Source organism: Ailuropoda melanoleuca, chromosome 14, assembly GCF_002007445.2.
Source record: "Ailuropoda melanoleuca isolate Jingjing chromosome 14, ASM200744v2, whole genome shotgun sequence".
Taxonomy (NCBI): Eukaryota; Metazoa; Chordata; class Mammalia; order Carnivora; family Ursidae; genus Ailuropoda; species Ailuropoda melanoleuca.
In genome coordinates, this window is record NC_048231.1 from 13425625 (window position 1) to 13447064 (window position 21440).

General features: G+C 44.8%; 1 protein-coding gene across 21 annotated transcripts in view; it reads left to right on the plus strand.

The window, feature by feature from the left end:
• Window positions 1-21440, plus strand: part of RGS6 (regulator of G protein signaling 6) — a 650515-nt gene that overhangs the window by 372169 nt on the left and 256906 nt on the right. The window contains exon 1 of one of the 21 annotated variants that reach the window (XM_034641975.1): window positions 21140-21158. The exons of the other annotated variants lie outside the window; for them this stretch is intronic. The gene's annotated coding sequence lies outside the window, so the exon portion shown is untranslated. Of the gene's footprint in view, window positions 1-21139; window positions 21159-21440 lie in introns of those variants that run through there. 21 annotated transcript variants of the gene reach the window in all.

The window sequence follows — 21440 nt, forward strand, 5'->3', positions numbered from 1 at the left end:
TCAGCCATACAAAAGAAAGAGATTTTTACTATTTGCAAAAGCATGGATGGACCTAGAAGGTATTATACTAAGTGAAATAAGTCGAAAAAAGAGACAAATACCATATGATTGCACTTGTATGTGAAATCTAAAAAAACAAAACAAATGAACAAAAACTTAAAAAAAGCAGAAACAGACCCATAAATACAGAGAACAAACTGATAAGGGGCAGGGAGGATGCATAAAATAGGTGATAAGGAGTGGGACGTACAGGCTTCCAGTCAGGGAATGACTAATTCGCATGGATGAAAGGTACAGCATAGGGAATGTGGTCGGTGGTATTGTAATAGTGTCGTATGATGACAGGTGGTAGCTACAATTCTGGTAAGCACAGCATAGTGTATAGGCTTGTCAAATCACAATGCTGGGGACACCTGGATGGCTCAGTCAGTTAAGCATCTGCCTTCAGCTCAGGTCATGATCCCAGGGTCCTGGGATCGAGTCCCGCATCAGGCTCCTTGCTCAGCGGGGAGCCTGCTTCTCCCTCTACCGGCCACTCCCCTGCTTGTGCTCTCTCTCTCTCTGATGAATAAATAAATAAAATCTTTTAAAAAATCACGATACTGTATACCTGAAACTAATGTAAACATTATGTGTCAACTACACTCCAACTTAAAAAAAAGGACTGGATAATGGTTATAACCACATTGCATATCCTCTGGGATTAGCTGAAGCAGTTGCTCAAAGAAAAATTCATAGAAGTACTTAAATTAATGAACAAAAAGGAAGGGAAGTGAATAATGCATTGTCCTATATTCATGAAGCTAAAAATAAGAAAAAATTAAACTAAGAAAAATATAAAGAAAGATAGTAATATTAATAAAGTCAGAAAACAGTAACAGTAAAAAAAGAACAAATAACTGGTTGGTTTATTAATCAACAAGTAAGTGGGTTCTTTAGGAAAAAAACAATCATTAGTAAACTAACCAAGATGGATACAAGTAAATCATTTACTAGGAAAATATAAATACCAACCATGACCCCAAAAGAAAAAACAAAACAAAACCTAAACTAATTAACATAGAAAAAACACAAAACATGGACAAAAAACAAAAAACAAACCTCTCCAAAGAAAGCACTAGGCCCAGAATGTTTCACAGGTTAGTTCTACCAAACTTCTAAGGAAAAGGTAGGCCCAAAATTAAACTCTTTCAGAGCACATAGAAAAATAAGACTTTTTTCTTTTTTCTAAAGCTAGCAAATATCAACCACATCCTGATAAAAAGAGTACAAAAAGGCAAAATAAAAAACCAATATTGTTTATGAATATGAATGTAAGAAGTCCTAATTAAAATATTAGCGAATAAATCCAAGCATTCACAGAGACAGAATTCACTACAACCAAGTGGATTTATTCTTTTAAAGTGTAAGAATGTTTCAAAATCCAGAACCATATTAATTTAATTCATATCATATGTCAAAATTAAGAATCATTTTTATCATCTCTATAGAAAACTGAAGAGGCATTTGATAAAATTTATGTTTCATTCTTGATGAAAAACTCATAATAAAATACCTCATTACACACACACACACACACACACACACACACACACACACACACACAAACACGCACGCACTTAGTAGCATATGTTCCCCAGAGCTACCCATACGCTTACAGGAGAAAGAGTAGAAGCAATTCTGTTAATGTCAGCTACAAGAACGTATACCTTAGTTAACAGTATTTGTTAACATTACTCCAGAGATCCTAGCCAGCCCAAGTAGAAGAAAAATAGAAATAAGTACAGATATTAGAACGAATAATTTAATTATCGTGATATGCAGATTATATTATGCGTTGTAAAGCACAAAAAAATCAAATGGAAATAGATAGATATACAGACATAGATATGTAGATAATAGATACATAGATAGACAAAGAGATACACAATACCATATCTGAACAGCCAGGAAGCTCAATGGAAGAGTGTTTAGAAGTAGACTAGACTGGGGCGCCTGGGTGGCACAGCGGTTAAGCGTCTGCCTTGGGCTCAGGGCGTGATCCTGGCGTTGTGGGATCGAGTCCCACATCAGGCTCTTCTGCTATGAGCCTGCTTCTTCCTCTCCCACTCCCCCTGCTTGTGTTCCTTCTCTCTCTGGCTGTCTCTATCTCTGTCAAATAAATAAATAAAATCTTAAAAAAAAAAAAAAGAAGTAGACTAGACTACGTATGATAAATATAGTGTTACATATCAGTGGGAAAAAGGTGTATTCAAAATGCTATTGAAATAATAGGATACCTTTTTGGGAAGAAAAAGGATTCCATCCTCAAAAGAACCCTGGATTTCATCCTCAAAACTTACACCAAAATAAATGCCACTCAAAGATTTAAATACAAAAAATAAAACCACAAAGGCACTGGGGGGAAAAATGGAAAATTTTTATGAGCCTGATATGAGGAAGACCTTTCTATTTTTTATTCAAAATGCAAAAACTATAAATTAAAATATTAACAAATTCCATTTGCTATAAATAATACATCTACATTGCAAAAAAGCATCATAAAATAAAAAGAAAAATAACATTCTGATTAAAGTAATTTGCAAACAAAGGACGTCTTAGCATATTCAAAATGAGAGTTAACTATTCAGTGTTACAGGCTTAAACACTTGTAAAGAGATCTCACATTAGGGGCTCCTGGCTGGCTCAGTTGGTAGAGCATTTAGCTCTGAATCTCTGATTTATGAGATTGAGCCCCACATCGGGCACGAGATTACTTAAATAAATAAATAAATATCTTTTAAAAACAAGATCTCACTCAATGGAGCAGGAGGAAAATTTTGGATGTTTTACCTTGATTATGATAATGATGATTTCACGGATGTATGCATATCTCCAAAATCCACCAAATTGTATATGTTAAATATGTCTAGTTTTTTGTATGTCCATTATACCTCAATAAAACTGCTTTTTAAAAATAATGGAAATTAAAAAGGACAATGAATGCAAGTAGGTAGTTCGTGAAAGAAATTCTCATCATGTAAACAATGGAAAAAATGCCTATTCTCACTCAAAATGAGAATTGTACATTAAGACTACTGAGAATTACTGACTTTCAAAAACTTACCAGATTTCACATTGAAGGGATCAAAAAGTTTCTTTATTGCTGGCAACATTTTAGGGAGATCAAGCATTCTCATAGATTTTTGGTGAGACCATGAATTTTTACAATTTTTATTCAGAACAAATAGCCAATATTTATCAAAATATAATTTGCTGAGTCTTCTGACTCAGAAATACTGTAGAAATTTATCCTACATTGTGTTTGCGTGCAATTGTGTGTATGTGCAATTGTATGAAATAATGTATGTATAGGCATATTCGTTGCCACATTGTTTGTAAGAACAAAAGATTATAAACTGAATGGTGGTCCATACAGACTCATAATTGCAAAAGATCTGGTCAATTTATATGAAGGAATACTGTGTCCTTTAAAGATACGACCTCTGAGAAAACAAAGTGCTGAGAGTATTGTAGGGTATGCTACCATAACTGTAAAATAATGGTGACAGTAATCATGACTGTTATATATAAAGTGCACGCTTATATGAATAGAATATCACTGACAGTATACTCACGAACTGATAACAGCAGATGCCTCTTGAGAGGGACTCAAGAGCCTGGGGTGAACATTGAGAGGTAGACGGACTTTCAATGAGCCCCTTTACTAGCTGTTAAATTTTTATCATGTGTATGTGTTACCCAAGCAAAAAATTAATCAGTCTTAAATTAATTTAGATCCCAGTTCAAATCCTACATCTGCTCTTTCCAGCTTTGTGACCTTGAGCAAACTGCACCCCCGTCTCCCTCCCTGTGAAACAGGGACGATCATAATGGCCCCTCACAGGCTGTGATCGGGGCCACAGGAGGTAATCACGAAAAAGCACCCTTCCCAGCACCCAGCGGTGACATGTAATTGCTTCGTAAATGCCATCCACCTCTTTCACCCAAGAATTGAAGTAAGTTTCATCTAACTATCGCAGCTTAATAAGGTGCATAATTGTGCTTTGCTGTGTTTTTAATTTCCTTTGTGATACACGAATGACTTAAACATCTGGCTTCCTTAGGCATAATTAAGCAAGAGCGGGAGCAGTCTACACCATCAGTCAGCCATACCTCTTTCCCCGGTGGAAAATAGCACTTTTTATTTCAAGAGCCAGATCTAGGCATTAACTAGTCCTTGGCACAACTAGAATAACATGAAAAGGACTAAAGCTGACAAAGCACTGTGATGTCCTGGCCTTGGATCTCAGATACCTGGGTTCAAACCCAGCTTCCGTCACTCCTGACTGCCACTCGACGGTCCCGTGTTGTACTTCTCTGCCCTCCCGTAGCATTACTTTAAAAGAGAAGACCCTACAGAGGTGCTATCCGGATTAAATAAAGTCAGTGTAGACAAGCATGCAATCCATGCCAGGCACTCCACGCGTATTTTTGGAAGAGTATTCCACGTTTACTTGTGCAAGGAGCAAGGGACGGTCCCTACCTTCAAAGTCCTTACAAATTGGTAGATGAAACACTGACTGATAACTCAGGCAAAAGCCCCTTAGTGGTAGGAAGTGAAACGAAGAAGGTAAGCATGATTAATACAGAGTAATCACCAGTGAACGGGTAGCCACGCTGACTGCCTGTGGCCGGAATACCAAGGAGGAGAAAAAGCAGCCTTATGAGGGCCATTCCCCTGCACTTCAAACCAGCGGAGTGCTCAGGAAGGCTGAGAGGCTGCTGGGAACAAGACAATGGGTGAGATGCAAGAAGTCACAAAACGCAGAGACACTTGAAACTTTTCTACTTGCCCGCAACACATGAAAATCTGACTTGATGGAGGAAAATGTGAGCTATCCACTCCACTCACCCACAAACACTTCTTTGTTATTTTAGGTGTCAGAAGGCTTTAGTGAAAATTCTCTTACTCACTCACTCTCTTACATGCACACACACGTGGCCGTGGCACTGCAGATACTCAAGGCCATACGCCTGCAGACACAGCACTGCCTGCTCAGAGGAAGAGTTTGTGGGCACACGGGACCAACCCCCAAGCAGCTGCTCTCCTGAGTAGGCTTAACGGGTGTTAGAAAGTTCTTGTTGGGATCCTTTTATAACGAAGGCAAATATCCACTAATTAGCAACACACGATTTTTTCCATTTTAGGACAAAGAAGACAGTCCTGGAATTATGAAGCCAGGACAGGTTCGTTTAAATGTCTCTAGCAGGTTGGCAAAATCTTTGGGGTGCAAGTGCTTTTTTGGAACGTGGAGGCCAAGTGAGGCATCTGAGTGAGGAATCTTATGGGGCAGGTAGGGACCACCGTGAGGGGGAGGGGCACCTGTAGTACAAAGAAGGAGGGAACTTGCCAAGCTGAGGAGGAAGGGGCATGCAGGACCGTCCTTGAAATGGGGTCTTAAGAACTGTTCTGGGAGGACATCACGGGGCAGCCTTTCTCCTCACCACTTCTGACCACAACTTACTGCCCATCTCTGTGTGATGAATTTTGAGGTCAGATGTCACCACGTCAAACTTCTAAGTGGAGTAAAGACTCCCGTGTGGGGGCACCTGGGTGGCTCAGTCGGTTAAGCAGCCGCCTTTAGCTCAGGGTCCTGGCACCCAGCCCCGTGTCCGCCGGGCTCCCGTGGGCTCAGCAGAGAGTCTGCCTCTCCCTTTGCCCCTCCCCCTGCTCCTGCTGTCTCTCTCTCAAATAAATAAATAAAATCTTAAAAAAAAAAAGGCTCCCACGTGGTGAACTATGAACTCCTTGACGGTACATGCGCATTTTGTGTTCTATGCGGTGCCAGACCCAGCAGGTGCAGTGGCAGTGGGGGACTGACATTGTAGGTACAAATGTTTCTTCAACATCAGGAGCCTTGCTAGGATCTGCTACTAGAACTCCAGCCTGGGATGATGGCTTTAAACTTTCCAGTCCACTTCTCCCACTACTTACAGGGCTTTGTCCATGACAATGAATACATTACATGCATGTATTAAATGCCCACCATGTGTGTGTGACACACAGCCAGTGGGTGTTAGGGAAGCTCCAGGGAAGGAGCAACACTTCTACAAAGGAGATTTTCCCGGCTCTTGCTGTCTTTCATTGGCATGTCTGTGATTTGGGTGTACCCGGCTGCACCCCTCCGTTATGAAGGGTAGACTGTAACTAAGGGAGAAGTGCTTGAGAACCTGCGTGAGTGCCTTAGGGCAGCAGCACCCTGAATACTCACGAATGGGGGAAATGGGGCGCTCAACAAGGATGAATGCCCTGTCTGTGTGTTCTCCCCCACCCATGCCAAGGGAGGTTGTTGGCAGGTTGAAAAATCAAGGCTCTTGCCATGTCTCTCCCTGAGTTTAATTCACCTGCAAGGGCATTAACTTTTCCTGTATCTCCGCTAAGCAGGATTTTTCTGTGCTAGTGAATGTTTATTTCATTTCAAATCCACTGGGCCCACATTTAAGCTTAATATCACATGCTCATCAGAACGAATTCCAAACCCTCTCACGGCAGCCTTGTGTGGGACCTAGAGACTCCTGGCCAGATGGAGGTGACATTTGAAAAGTTTTTGGTGTGTCCCATCTTCCCAGACAAGATGTGAGCCTCTGTCAGTCTGCTGTCTTTCCAGAGCCCAGTGGTCTGCAGGGTGCCTTGGAGCAGACTTCCCCCTGCCCCCAATTAATCCATTTATCAGAGATGATGCAGACAGTGCCGCCAGCCCAGGCAAGCAAGGGCTTTCAACAGAGCCCATCTGGAGGGGTCGGTCTGCAGAGAGACGTGATCAAGGCAAGCAGCAGGCTTGGGATTGTGCTAGGCACAGAAGGCTCCCTGGCTGGAAGCCGTGGTCAGGAAGACTCAGGAGGCTTCTCCCACGGCACCTGCACTGGCTCGCTGCCGTGAAGCACTCCCACACCTAAAATCGCCCTGTTGTTCAGGAAGATGGAGCTGTTTGCCCACAGAGTTTGAAAACTTTCCTTCCCTTGGGTAGCAGTTTGTCAGAGAGGTGGCCAGGCATTCCGATTACATTTGCAATCTGGGAATCGATATGAAGCTGTATGTTCTTGCCGGATTTGTGCACGTGCTCTGCTCTGCAAGAGGGGACCGCCCGGCTAACTTGTCATTTTAGAGGGCTGACTAGGATGAAATATTGTTGGAGATGATTGTCCAGGGAGGGCTGTCTACAGAGCTGCATTTCCACTTGGTGTCAGGCAAGGGCTGCCTGGCTTGGGGCTTCAGTGTTCCTTTAGATCAAAGCTCCAAGGTCAAGGATGTATTGCCTTTTTCTCTTGTTCCTATTCTTTCTCTGTCTCTGTCTCTGTCTCTCTTTCTGTCTCTCTCTCTGTCTTGCTCTTCCTCCTTCCCCCACTACCCTTCCCTCCCTCCCTTTCTCCTTCTCTCTTTTCCACTCTCTCTTTTCTTTCACTGCACTTTCTTTAGAACCAAGCGCAAGCAGTATCTCCCTGTGACCTTGAGAACCTCTCTTCAAGACTCCTCCTGAGAGAGGAGAGAAAGGGGTTTGTCCAATTTATTATTGTAACAAACACCCAATTTTATTTTTCTCCATGGCTTCTCCAGATGGATGCTTCTCTCACAGTTCATGTTTGCAGTATTTTGTCCCTTGGAGAAAAAAGCTGTTTACAAAGGTGAAATTATTCCAGTGATCTAAACTGTTGCATTCCTCTGCAATGCAAAGAGTTAAATGATGCATGAAATCACCTGTCGGCCCACATTAGACAGGGCTGTGGTTACAGACCCAGCGGTGGCTTGTGAATTATTTAACCAAGAGAACTCTTGGCTCGGTGTCCGGCTAGACACGGTTCAGCCCCGAGTTACTTTGGAGGTGCCGTTTGCAGTGCCTGAGCTTCCACTTGGCTGCAGAAACTGTCTGCCAGACACCGTGGGCCATTGCCAACACCAGGTCTCCTTGAGAACAACTTGAACTTAGCTCCTACAGGCTCCAGATGGCTCACAAACTAGAGTGGAGTTTTGCAGAACCCTTAAAAGGTTTGCCAAAAAAGAGGGAGTCGGCAGTGTTTCCACCCCGGCGGTAGGTTTCCCTTCACACTGTGAACCTGAGGGTTATTGCTGGGGTGTGGAGAATCCATTTAATAACACTTCCCCCTCCCCAGCCCCATCCAAGTTTGGATGCAATGAGAGCAAGGGAAGAATGGGGCATAGGAAGATCAAAATATCACCTTTACTACTGATTGGTCTACTGGAGAACGTGGGGGGATGTCCTGATTTGGGATCCCGAATGGAGGCATGCTTCCTCGCCCAGTGCTGGAAACCAGCCTCTCCTGTGGAGGAAGGGGAGAGGCTGCTTCAAGAGCCAGGGGCGGGGGGGTCAGGGGCCTTCCTCAGGGAAAGCAGTATCTCCTGTCTGTCCTGAGCAGCCACGCAGAGCTATATCTCCAGCTGACAGAGTCGCAGACAGAGCTGGTGCAGATTTTAGGGGCCACTGAAACCCTTTTGTTTGCAAAAGGAAACTAAGGCACAGAGGTTGGGGAATCGCCCATAGTAATGCGGCTTGTTAGAGGCAAGGCCGAGTTCTGTGTGCCTCTTGGTCCACGGCGGGCAGCACCCCATTGCAGGTCTCAGGCCCCAGTCCCACCCCCACCTCTTCTGTCCCCTTTGGGAACGGGACAAGCTTAGAGGACACACAGGAATCTGACTGCTGTTTGCAGCAAATGGTAATTTAGAAAAAAAAAATGACTATTATGAAATCAAGTCAAGTCAAGGTCTTTGTTGACGCTTTGTCTTAGCTTTTTCAACTCTGAACACGCACTTGGGAATGCAGTCAGCTCCTGCCTGAGCCATGGGGCAGGACAGCCCGCGTGGGGAGAGACGAGGGAGGGGAAGGGACCTAATTGGTATGTCACTGGGAGGATGTTGTTGCCTGCCTGTCAGATGGCGATCACTGTCACGCCTGCTTCTGCAAATGCTTAGAACCCTAGGCTGCTTCTTGGCTTCTTTCTATCCTTTGGACACAGTCCCCACTGCTGTATTTTGGCCTGTCCACAATTTACACTGTCAAAATCCTGTTTCTCCCAGCAACTCACCATGGTGCTAGATTTGTGCAGTATTTCCCGCAGCTGGTGTTTGGGGCTCAAACCCCAAGTGCTTTGGTCTGGGCCCCATTGGAGCACCAACCCTGGGAAAGGCCCTTCCCGACGCACCCAGCGATGTGGGGAAGGCATGCACCTTAGCCACCGCCTTCCCCAAGGGCTCTCCTTCCCTCACTGCCTGCAGAGCCACTGGACCCTAAATGCCCACCGGCTAAGTTTTATTTCCAGCACTGCAAGGTAACAAGTTCACACACACACTCACGTGTACGTGCACACACACACACACACACACACACACACATCAAATTTCTATTTCCATCAAATCTTGAATCCCAAAATGACCTACATGTTGGCAAAGGCTTTTTATTTGTCAGAAGTTATTATCCAGTGGGAGTTTCCTCTCTCCATGACACACGCATTATCGCAAATGCAGGTTATGCTGTTTCCCTCCATCTCACCAATCCCCCCCAACCTCGTCCTGACCCCTCTGCCTCCCAACTCCCCAGGCTCCTGAACACCAAGGAGGATGTCTGAGCCAGCAAATAACTGGTCCGAAAGGAAGCCCCTTGGGGACAAAAAAGGACATTTTGAGGGAACCCACTTAAATTTTGGATGGTGCTGTCCTTCCCCCTAAGGCTCAGTGCTGGAAAGCCCCCAACTATACCAGAACCCAACCCCCACCCCCTCCATTCCCCCCTAAAAAAAAAAAAAAAAAAAAAAAAAACCCCACTCCAGGCTCCTGCCAAGCCCCACCTCTCTCCAGGGGCAGTTGGGCCTGGGGGCGGGCCAAGTGGGGCCCCTCCCAGCTCCTGAAGGAGCTTCCATGTGTATCTCATTTGAACCCTACACTGACCTGGGGAAGAGGCAGGGCAGGTTGTTCAGAGGTTAAGGCCCCAGGGTAGGCAAGTCAGGGAGTGCTTCTTTTTCACTTCTCCATCATTACCTTGAAGGCTGGAGGGACTAGGCAGGTTGGTCTAGACGGGCCTGGAAATACAGAAACCCAAATAACACCCACACCGGCCCTGGGATTTCAGGGAAATGAGGGAACTTATCTGTCTTAAAACATTTTCTACAAAAATGTGTTCCATGATGCCACTGGTCCAGTTCATTCACGAGGAGATTAAGACCCTCAGAGGAGAAGTGATTCCCTCGTGACAAAGCAAGGGTAAGGCCCACATGCAGAAAAGCCACTCTGAGGGTTTATGGAGATGAGACTCACCCTGTTCAGCATCTCCCCTCCCCCCCAGGACACTTTGCCCATCTCCCCACCACCCATCAGGGCTCTAGTAGGCCCTTCTGTCCCACCTCTTCCCACACTCCTTCTGCCTGCAGCCCTTCACCTGGGCCTTCCCCACCTTAGAATTCAAGTCTCAGACTCCCCTCTCCTCCCACCTTCCCACTTCCCACTGTCCCCTGCCCTCTCCGTGGTCCTCTTCTCTGAGTTCCCTGGTGAGCGTTACCTCATTGGATGGACTGACTCACCCCAGGGAGGACTAAGCTAGTGGGCTAACAAGTTTCTCATCCAAGCTGACTAGGTGCATTTTAAGTTGCAAAAGGGACTCCTTGGGGCCAGGTCTTGGTTCAAGAAGTGCTTCTAGAGCTGGGCAGTGGCAGGTCCGGAATCTCTACATAGAAGGGGCTTCTGTTCTTGCTAGGAAGCTGCATTTGCAGAGCAAGCACAAGTTTTATTTGGACTATGGTTTTATTTAAGTTGATAAATATTTGGGATAAGGGAGTAATCACTGCCCTGACAACTTCTCTCCCTGCCGTTTAATGCTTTCACGAAGATCTAGGTCACTTGCTTTTATGTTCACTGCAGTTCATGGCTGTCCTCTTAAGTCTGGGGCCAGAAGGGAACTTGGCATTTTTAAGTGTAACCTCATCAGTGCCAGCGAGGGCCCTATCACCCTCCTCATTAAGGGCGGTATGTTTCTGTGCATGCATCCTAAGATCCAATTAACCTTTGGCTTTTGTTTGTTTGCTGCCACATTGTATTTTAAGTTTTCGGTCGATTCAGTGGCAGAATATCTCCCATTTGGGCTGCTAAATCATGTATCTCTCAAACTGTTTGTGTGGTGTTTTATCTATCAGCGTCCTAAGGGTAGAAGTTTCTATATATTCCTTATCATGGATAGTTTTAGAACAAACCAAAGACCAACTCTAATCATGATACTTCTCACTCCTGACTCTGGGAAAGTGTCTTCCTGACCTCCTAGCTGTGAATCTGGTCTGTGAATCTGGCATTCATTCCCAGCCCGAACATTAGACGTAGTCTTGGCTTTCAGAAGCCAGTGCTTCCAAGTCGTATGCCATGGGGCTTCCTGAGGACCAGACAATCCACAAGACGTCAAATTAGTTAACTTCGCACATGGAGCAGTGGCTAATCTGAAAATAGTTAATCACCATCTCCTGGGAGAATGTGTTTGTGCGTGTGTGTGTGTGTGTGTGTTTGGGAAGGGGAGCCTGGGAAGGGAAGGGAGGGGAGAGGAAGAGAGCATTAGAGGAAATCATTTTCATTGCATGCTGAACAGAAATAGCTGGAAAACACTAAGGTCTGTGGTCTGTAGGCAGGAGGAGTGTATCCGTTTGCTGGGGTCGCTGTAACCAAGTATTGCAGGCTGAGCGGCCTAAACTACATGAACAGTTTTTGTTTGTTTGTTTGTTTGTTTGTTTGTTTGTTTTAATCTCCGCGTCAGGGAATAAGGTGCCTGACAGGGCCAGTTCCTTCCAAGGGCTGTGAGGGACAGATGTGTCCCAGGGCTCTCCTCGGCTTGAGGATACTGTCTTCTCCCTGTGTCTTCACATCTTGCCTTTGCACATCTCAGGCTCCAAATATCCCCTTTTTATAAGTCATATTGGATTAGGACCCAGCTTAATTACCTCATTTTAATGTGATTAGCTCTACAAAGACCCTATCTCCAAACAAGGTCCCATTCCGAGGCACTGGGGGACTCCGTGAACCTGGGGCAGACACCATTCAGCCATAACCAGGGGTCCACAATGAGGCGTACTAGGAATGTCACCGATGCAGCAGGGAGCTCCTGCGAAGTAAGATCCATCCTGTGGAAATCACACCTGAGACTTGGTCTTTCTGCTCTCAGTCTGTGCTGACATTGGCCCCTCCCCCACCGGCCCTTTATCTAGTCGACACCCCCCCTGCAGGTATTTTTTCTTAAAGATTTTATTTATTTATGTGACAGAGAGAGAGGGAGAAAGCACAGGCATCAGGCTCCCTGCTCAGAGGGGAGCCTGCTTCTCCCTCTCCCTCTGCCGGCCGCTCCCCTGCAGGGATTTTAGTCCCTATGAAAGCCCTCCTCCTCAGGTGGGGGACAAAACCCACCGCCTCCCAAATTGTTGTGGTCAATGTGTCAAATCCAGTAGTTTCTTGATTGGTGTTCCTCCTCTCCACCTCTCGGATCCCCACACCTCCTTAACCCAAGAGTACAGGAAGGAGTTCCTTTTCATTCTACGTATGATCTTTTTCTCCACCGTCCCTCATGGTGACTGTGAGGGGTAGGCGGGGTGGCCTAATGACGGGCAAGCAGCAGGACCAGGTTCACCCCAGCCCACCTGTCTCCCCCATAGGAGGGGGCTGGGCACCCACGGCTCCTAGGGCCTGCCTCCAGCTGACACCTGCCCTCCTGTTGCAGAAGAGATGCAAGGAAACTGAAAAAAAAAAAAAAGTGACTGTGAAAGCCACTTCATCTGGGCGTTGAACAGAAGTCACTGGCAAAGGACCCTGCCATTCTCCCAAGGGGGCTTGCCCGGTTTATTTTCAGATATGGGTATTTGTCTCCAGGCTTTCGGTGTGCAGCTGATCGTCCATCAGCTGCTTCCCAAAGTTGCTCAGGCTCCTGAGAATAAAATCAGAATTAAATCAGAGAGATACATACTGTCTTAAATCTCCTTTTCTTGGAGATAAAAAAAAAGTTTTCCTTTCATTCTGTGCTTTCAGGAGCAGTAGGCAAAGGACTTGGAAATTAAAAAGACCACCCTCTCCTGGGTTTGCAAAGCTTGTCCTTCCTTTAGGCAGGTGTGGGCTTCCCTTACGTAAGTTCTGCTGCTCATCTTGCCTTGTGGTGGGACTGGGAACTGAGGCCAAGATAAGGCTGCTCTGGGGAGCTCGGGCTAACGCAGAGTTGGGTGATGAAATCGTGATTTTCTTTGGAGTTGGAAACCTGTGCACAGTGGGTCCCATTCAGTGAGAAGTGACTTCGGTGACACCTGTTTGGAAAGCGCAGCTCTCTGGGAGCAACTGCCGGCCTCGGAGGCAACAGCACAAAAGAGGGGCCTGTCCCTTGCACTCTGAAGGGGGCGGCAGAATCTTCGTGGTTACTCCCTTGCCTCAGATGCAAGAAGAAGTTAAAATCTGTTATGAAGGGGGATTGATGAACATTTCTCGGGAGCAGCTCTCTATGTGCCCGGCGCTGTGTGCTGGGAGCTTTTGCCTGCATACTCATTTACATTTTAGAAATAAATTGCCGTTCTTTGAAATAAAGTTAATTCCTGGCTTTTAAAGAAATTTGGGAAATAATCAAGCCTAAGAAGGGGATAAAATGACCCATCATTCCTGATCGATTCTGTTTCATCCCTTGGTAGCTGGAATGAGAGGGAGAGACCAGCCAGTTCAGAAAGACAAGGGGGCGCCATGTTCTGCCTCTGTGTAAGGAGTGGGAAGAGGCGGGGTGTTCTGTGGCACAGGAATGTGATGAGGGAAAAGACCCAAACTCTGCAAGGGGGACCACAACCTCTGGGCTGTCAGTTACAGCCTAGGAAGGGGAGTCCGGCATCACTTATGTATGTGTTCCAGAAAACATCAGTCCCCCAGGGCTGCATGTTCAGAAATAGCATTCAATAGCAGCAGGAGAGGCTGGAGACATGAAACCCCAAATGGAAGCCTTGCCACTGTCCCACCGGCGACACCAGTCAGGCTTGTCCAGGGCCCGGCCCCACAGCAGCCCAACAAGACTCCAGGGTGACATGCGCATTGGTTCAGGGGCTTCCTCGGCCAAAGAGGCAAGAATCGCCTGAAGTCAGTGGTGTCACTGCACTGTCTTCTGCACGGCCCCCTGCGGGACTATACCCCTTCTTCCTGAGGCTCATGAAACATCCCAGAGGGGCTTCCGCCCTAAAAGGTGAGCCAAAGGAAGGACCTGCCTGTCTGGTTTCCCAGTGAGTGTTCAAATATATTTGGAACAAGGGATGATTGACCTCCTGTTTCTCCTTTAGGACTGCTTTGCCTGATTTCACCCCTATGGAAGGAAGGGTCCCCCACACTGTGATTTATCTCAGTCTCCTCCCTCAGGGGTGACTCTTGCGCTCACTGGAGCAGTTCAGGGCATCAGACATGAAGAATGGTGTAATCAAAGAAAATGCCCTGGGAAGGGAAAATGACACGATTGGGTGCAATGGGGCTGTGATCTGGGGAAACAAAGAGCCAGCCCCTCGGGACAGGTTGGGGTGGGGTGGGGGGACACAGATGAAACCACACTACACAAAATCACAGTCACTGAGCTGAGGAGAGGTGGGCAGGACCAGCCCCCAAAGGCCAAGGGTGGTACCATGGCCAACCTCCATGAGATGTTAACGCCAAGAAGTGGTGTCCCCTCGGGTTCTTCTGAGCATGAGCAACAGATGGTCCTGAGCTAAGGAGACAGGCTCTGGTTCTTGCTTCACATCCTTGGAATGGAAAAAGGGAGCAAAAAATATGCACAATTTATAATACGTACGTGTGCCTGGACTGGCAATGTCAGGGCCATTTCCTGGAGGAGGGGCTTTGGAGCAGGGCCTGGAAGCACGACTGGCATCCAGGGGGTTTGCAGGGGGTGGATGAAGCATGGTGTGAGCCAGGAGAGAGTGCTGGGAGTTGTTTGCAGATGGGTGTGTCTAGAAACAATAAGCATTCTGGGAGCTGATGCTGGAAAGGTCACTGGACACTACATACTAGAGGACCCCGAACTCCCCAGTAGGAAACCAGCATTTATTCTGTAGCAGAGGGAGGCAGAACAGGTTTTTGAGGAGGGGGATAATTTACATAAATTATTTCAAGCCCTAAAATTTGCTCGAGTTGCCATTTCAGTTCAGCTTGGAGAAGGGCAGAGTGCTGAGGCAGAGTCAGAAAGGAAGCGAGCCAGAAAGAACGAGTGGTTTCAGAGTCCAGGATGTCCTTGGGGTCAGAGGGATGGGTCTTAGGTTCCTTGCTTCTCTCCAGGAAGAAAAAAATTGTAGCAATGTTCCAGGACACTGGATGGACCGGTTTTTCTTTGGAAACAAAGATATTGTTAGGCTCTCTCAAACAGTGAAGGGAAGGTGATATACATGTTAAAACTAGAATTTTCCAACTTAGTATGAAAAGTTGCATATTCAAACTTAGAGCATTTAATCCTGCTTACCTAATTATTTGGGCTGTGTTGTCATGTGAGCCAATTCTCCCTTGGTGGGCCAGGTTGAAGAATGTGGCAAGATAAAATTTGAGATGGAAATAAAAAAGGATATTTGTTTTTCCATGTATAGAATGTGGTGTTGGCATTAATTAATGGGCTACTGTGACCCACTTAAGAAGCCCTTGGAAGTAACCTCTGAGCCACCCATCTAATTGGTCCCAGGTAGACCAGAAACTGAAGCGTTTAAAATGTCATGGAAGCAATTACTTCAGGTTATAGACAGATGTTTTCACTGTCCTCAGTCCTGACATCTTCCCCCAAGCAGACTACCACAATTCCTTGGTTTGACTGTGAAGCTGTTCAAGGGGAACAGAGAGCGGTGGAATGTGGGGAAATTCAACCACTCCCCCTCCAGGAGGACAAAATTCTAACCCGGTTTGGAAACAATGCAGAATACTGATTTTCCAAACATTTATTCAGGAGTAGGGGTCGCTGTATGTATTAGTCTTCTATTGCTGCTGTAACAAATTACCCCAAGTTTAATGGTTTAACACAAGATAAATTTGGTGTTGCACAGTTCTGATTGTCGGAAGTCTGAAATGGGTGTCTCTGGGCGAAAATCAAGATTTTGGCTGGACTGCACACCTTTGGAAGGCTCTAGGGTACAATCTGTTTCCTTGCTTTTTCCAGCTTCTAGAGGTCACTGTATTCCTTACCTTGTAGTCCCTCCCTTCATCTTTAAGGTCAGCAGAGTCTCATCTCTCTGACATGTTTTCTCTGGTCACGTCTCTCTCTAAGTGACTATAGCTGGGAAGAGTCCTCATCTTTCAAGGACACATGTCATTAGACTGGGCCCACCTTCATAACCCAGGAAAATCATGCACCCATTTCAAGGTCCTGAACTTGAATCACACCTGCAAAGTCTCTTTTGCCATAAAGTAACATATTCATAGGTTTCCAGCAAGTAGGATGTGGACAACTTTTGAGGGGATCATTTCTTCTGCCTTCCACACTGTGTACTAAACTTTCAAGCATGGAATGTGGCCCCATCTTCTGCCTTTTCTTCCACTCTGCTAAAGCCTTAGGTGAACTGGGTTCTGCTTGAGAGCTGCCCTGGCAGCTGGTATAGGGATCCAGAGAGCCAGATCTGGGGCAAGACTGCCTAGGTTTGATACCAGTAATCTCATTATTCAACAGCCTCATTTGGCCTTGGACAAGTTCCTTGCCCTAAGTATCAGTGTGTTTCTCTACAAAGGGAGGAGAATAAGAAGCAGATGGCACATAAATTTGGGCAATTTGAGATTATAATAGAGATTTTAGGTCCTCTCACATTGCTAGAATGTTTTATTGATCAGTGTCCATTTTCCTCATTTGCATTGTAGCAGGCCTTCTGCAGTCAGAAATTCCTTATTCCATCGCTCACCCAAAGGACCTGCTCCACTCATATTTCCAAGCAAACAATAGATTCTTATACAAGAGACACTATGCCTTCTAAAGCTTGGCTGTTCCAGCCAAGCTGAGGGGAAAGTCATTTGCCCTAAAATATCATCAACAAGCCATTTGTTCACGGACCTAGAATGTCATTCTTGTCTGTTTTTCTCTTCAATTAAGTGGGGGGAAATGTTTTCCATAAAAGTAATTTATGAAGCACTACATATAGTAATATTAAAACCATAAAAATAAGCCTCCAGGAGACAAAACAAGTAACACTACTTTACCCTTCTACCCTGGCATTGCCCCTGGGTGACGTCAGGCACCGTACACTGGGGAGCTGCTCTAAGCTTACCTGATTCTTGGGTGCCTATGGAGCAATTCTTTGAACATTGTTGCTAAGGTTCATGGAATCTCAAGATTTCTGTTTATTTAATCCATTTCCAAAGCAGAATGATCTTTAAAAATGTAAATATCAAGTCCACTTTAAAGTGCAGGTATCATCACCCCTAAGACCCTACTATATTAAGCATCCCATCTATTCTGGACTCCAAGATAAAGTTCTTTAAGAATATAATACTCATGAGGGTGCCTGGGTAGCTCAGTCATTAAGCGTCCGACTCTTGATTTCAGCTCAAGTCATGATCTCAGGGTCCTGAGATCAAGTCCCACATCAGGCTCTGCACTGGGCGTGAAAGCTGCTTAAGATTGTCTTTCTCCCTCTCCCTCTGCCCCTCCCCCATTCCCTCTCTCTCTAAAAAAAAAATAGTACTCATGATATGTAAGCAATTTCAATGTCCATCAAGAGGTGAATGGATAAAGATGAGATATATATCTATATAGCTATATCTATATATATCTGTATATATCACAATGGAATATTACTCAGCCATAAAAACAGAATGAAATCTTGCCATCTGCAACAACATGGATAGACCGTGAGGCTATTGTGAAGTGAAATAAGACAGAGAAAGACATATGACTTCACTTATATGTGGAAAACAAAGCCAATGAACAAACAAGACAAATGGAAACAAACTCATTGATACAAAGAACAAACTGGAGGTTGCCAGAGGGGAGGCAGGTAGGGGGATGAGCAAAATAGATGAAGGGAATTAAGAGGTATAATCTTCCAGTTATAAAATAAATAAAACAAGGGGATATAGTGTACAGCATAGGGAATATAGTCAATAATATTTTAACAACTTGGTCAGGTGACAGATGGTAACTAGGCTTACACTGGTGACCATTTTGTAACGTATATAAATATTGAATCACTATGTTGTACACCTGAAACTAGTGTAATATTGTATGTTGATTATTCTTCAATTAAAAAAGAATATAGCACTCATGTCATTCATTCAATTATTCATCAATAAATATTTACTGGTCACCTAATATTAAGATTAATAAAATGATGAGAAAAATAATCTAATGGGAAATGCAAGTATAAGTTAAAGTAATAATTGATATAGAGAAAAGATAGAGGGTCCTATTAGAGCTTATAACAGAATAAACACTGAGAACCACAGACAGATTTTAAGCAGGGGAATTAAATGATGAATTTTTTCCTTCAACGGTATCATACAGGTTGTCGATCAGAAAGGAATCAGGCCTGCCTAACCATCTTTTCTACTGTTCTTTACTACAGGATGTAGTAATGTTATTTGGTTAACACAACCCCATTTCCAGTCCCCTCTTCCCAAGCTTCCATGTGGTATGGAGGTTGATAAGCTGACTACCCTTTGCCCAGCCCCCTTTCCCATGTGAGCCTGCTCTGGCCAATGCGACAAGAGCAGCGATCTGCTGGCATCTTCTGGGAAGGCATATGCTTTCTGGATAAAAGAAACAAGAATGACTGTACCAACACTCGCCCTTCTTCCCGCCTTCTTCTTATTGTTTCATGTAGATATGATGCCTAGAGCTGGGGCAGCTGTCTGGCAAGCATGAGGAAAAGGCCACGATGGTGATTCACATAGAACTGTCTAACTGCAGTAATGCTATCAGTCACCCAGGTACACATTGCTTGTTATGTAGGAAAAATAATCCCCCATGTTTAGAGGTTGATTTTTTTTTCTTTTCTTTTTTTTTCTTACTTTCTATCAAAAGCATTTCAGACTGATACAATGATTCAAAAGTAAGTTTAACTGAAAACAAATGAACAAGCATTTCAATCATTGTCATAGCTGGCACAAGGACTCTCAGAATTCCCCTCCTGCCTTTGAAATCATCGTCTTTTGAATGGGATGGTGAAAAAGAGGGGGGGGGGTTCCCTTTGTGATGACCCCTGAAAGCAGTGTTCCTTAGTGTTTCACTGTCATGCCTCTTTAGAGCCCTTACTTGGCTCTGCTGCCACGTCCTTAACTTTGAGCCTCAGTGCCTGAGTCTTTCTAAAATGTATTAGTCCATGATGAAAGGGAACAGACTGTCTTTTACCCACTTCTGTAAGAGTAGAAACTAAAACTATGCCTGGCACTTCATAGGCGCTCAATAAATGTCCACTAACCCAGTAAGTGAAGACGAGTACATTTATAAGTTGAGAATAGCAGGGTGCTATGTTTTTAAAAATAGAAATGAGAAATAGCCTGATCTTACGGAACACATATGGGACAGAGCATGCTCAGTGAAGCGTACACATTTTGGATTAAGAAATATGATTATCATTTGCCAACTCTGATTGCTGCCTCTGGGCTGATAAGATGTGTCCAAAGAGTCATTTTCACTCATTCACAGACACCAAAACAGAAGGGGTCTTTAATGAAATGCAGGAGCTGGGGTGAGAGGCATTAGTAGTGAGAAATAGGCAATTGATTGCAAAGTCAAGATGAAACGCTTCAATAAAAAAGACCTTCATGCCTGAGGCATACTTTTCTCCCTAATGTTGGGGTGGATATATATATATATTTTTAATAATGGCAATATAGTTTGCCTATTCTTGAAGTTTTTTAATCTTCCACTGAAGAAAAATTGGACAAGCTAAATAAATTAGTTCACTGGATAATTAATTTACGCAAACAAAACTAATATTGGCCCTTTGTCATTTCTGTTAGGAGTGCCATCTGTATCCACAGCGATGAGTAGGCATGGACTGATCAATAAGGAACAGTGTCAGGGCCTCTTTGGATCATGTCTCTCTCTGGCTTCTAAGGCCATTCATCCAAAATGATTTCTGAAAACATCCGAACTCCTCGGTCCTGCTCAGCACACCACCTTGCACCTCGGCCCAGGGAAGGGTTCTGCATGGAGCCACCTGGCAGATGGGCAGTGTGGAGAATGGGACCCAGAGAACTGATTGCCTGTCCTGTCCTTTCCTTGCAGACACAGCTTTGCATTTGTCAAATCAGAGAAGCCTCTCATGTTCTAGAACTAGAAATCTTAGTTTAGCGACAGGCCTCTCACTCTAGAGATGAGGGCAGTAAAGTCTGGGGAGGCGAATTCACTTGTCCAGGGTCGACACAGCAAATCAGGGAAGCTGAGACTAGCATTTCTCCTGGGCCTCAGACCGGTGTTCTTCCTGCGGTCCTGCTGTGGCCTCACTTTGTGGAGAGAGGGTTACTTCTCCTCGCTCCTCTCTTACACCCCACAGCTGACTTCTGTCTACTGTCCCATGACATTCCTCAGTTCAGAGGAAACCCACCCTATGGTGTAATGGTTTCCATATTTTCTGCTGTTTGGAAGAATGTGCTACCTGCATGTCAGTGCTGAGTTTTGAGCTCCTTTGTAGGAAGGTGTCCTGGTTGTTGGAAGCAGGCAGAACCTTCTGAGCTGGCCAAGGAGGTTTTCTGCATCACTCACTGTCAAATAAGGGCCACCTCTTATTGATTGGCCCAGGGAAACTTAGGTACAACATTTTCCCTAACAACACAGAGCTTCATATTAAAGGGTGTCAGGGAATTGATGTTGCTCTTCTCCAGAAACAAAAAGTGTCAAAATTTGGATGGGACTGAATAGCCAAGAAAATATAAGTAGATACCTACCCATCTCCCCAGCCCCCACCCAGGAGCTATGACCTACCAGTAGAAGATAAATCTCGCCAAGTCTCCAGGACAAAGAGAGAAAAAAAACACAGAGCAGCTAGGCATCAGTAGTCATTGGACCAAAATAAATCCTGAGATGGTTGATAATCTGATTATCTGGATCGATTTCTCTGTTTCCTTCTCCACCCCCTAGGACTGAGCTGAACTTCCCCTTCAATGCAAACGGCATTAAGTGCCTTATATCTGAAGAGCATGTCAGCAGACACTGGTTGAAAATAAGGTGAATCTTGTGTTTGGTGGAACTTGGGCATTAGAGTCAGGAAGACTTGGACAAGAATTTGGGCTTTGCTTTTTATGAGCCATTTGTCCGTGGATAAATCTAACCTTTCTCAGCCTAAATGTCAACATCTTCAGTAAGTAACTTTTAAGGCTGAGAAATAAATTAGATCATTTATTTAAAACAATACTAAGGACAGCATTGATTATATGTAAGTGTTCTGAAACTGTTGGCCATTATAATTTATATAAGCTTCTAGGAGCCCATGTTGGATTTTTTGGTAGG